This window comes from Microtus ochrogaster, chromosome 8 (genome assembly GCF_000317375.1).
Source record: "Microtus ochrogaster isolate Prairie Vole_2 chromosome 8, MicOch1.0, whole genome shotgun sequence".
Taxonomy (NCBI): Eukaryota; Metazoa; Chordata; class Mammalia; order Rodentia; family Cricetidae; genus Microtus; species Microtus ochrogaster.
In genome coordinates this window covers 39,732,091-39,733,449 of record NC_022015.1, presented here as the reverse complement: position 1 = coordinate 39,733,449, position 1,359 = coordinate 39,732,091, and positions in this window count along the sequence as shown.

The following is a 1,359-nucleotide window of genomic DNA, read 5'->3' as shown; positions in this document are numbered from 1 at the left end:
GGAGTCTATACGAGGCTGTTGTGAGATTTCCTCTGCCAGCATAATTAATCTAAAACTTTTCACTTTGGTCTCAGGCAGACTCAGACAAGGGCAAAAGGTAGCCAATTTCTTCACTAAAATATCACAAGAATTATCTCTAGGCCATATATTAATATTCTGCTCCTCTGAAACCTCTTGAGCTAGGCCCTCATAGTTCAAATAGCTCTTAACAGCACTGTCTTCTATGCTCCTACTTGTCTGGCCCATTAAGTAGCTCTTAAAGCATTCTAGTGCTTTCCTAAGTCAAACTCCCAAGTCCATATTATTCCAAACAAAAACATGGTCCGACCTATCAATACAAAATCCCAGTCCCTGGTACCAACTTCTGCCATGGACTGGCTTAGTGGAGCCACTTAGACCATGGGAGAAGCAGGGTCTTGGTACTCAGGAAGGCACGAGGTCAGTGATGACAGACAGACACAACACACCAGAGAGTGGTTGGAATCTGCTGCGGATTTACTGAATTCATGTTTTCATTATATAGTATTCAAACAAGGAACAAATCAGAAGGTCATGTGTCATCAGCTGGCACAGTGTGAAAGCTTTTTTTAGTTACATCAGCAATTTCTAAGAAAAGCATAGTATCAGGGACAGGTGTTAGACATAAAACATCCTTTGAAGAGGAACTCTTGTCCTTGGGAATGTAAACATCAGACAAGTGGTTTCATCTTATCTAAGAATAGAAAGTTCTGTTTCATTATTGCTTTCATGCCCCCCCCCAAGCTCCTCTTTCTAACCCTTTCTTTATCTCCTCTAGTGACAAAATATACCTGACAGCTCTCTGCACCTGCCGAGATATACCTTTTTGTACCTTCTTATGCGGCAGACACCATGGGGGTCGGGATCTAGCATGCCTATCCATAAAATTCAAAGTATATTATACCGCTCTTTGTCCATCAACATTAACTCATCTATTCCCTATTAACTCATCATACACCCCATGTATGACAAGGGTTCTGCTGTAGTCTTATACATTCCCATATTGTGTTTCCCTATCCCAGAGCTGTTCCTGAAGAGATAATCCTTGTTTTGTAGATATATAGAATATCATTATTATAAAAGAGATTGTGCGAAGCCCATATCCCACATAGCCAGCTAATCAAGAAGCCCGTCTATGCCTCAATGGCAGCCAATACCGGCCTGTCTGCCATTGACCTCCAGGAAGCCTAGTCCCATAGGACACATAGCTCCCGTCCGGCATAATGACATATGTCATGTCACACAGACGACACTGGAGTTGGTGTGGCAAACTTCTATCTTAGTTAGGGTTTCTATTGCTGTGAAGAGACACCAGGACCATGGTAACTCTTATAAAGAAAA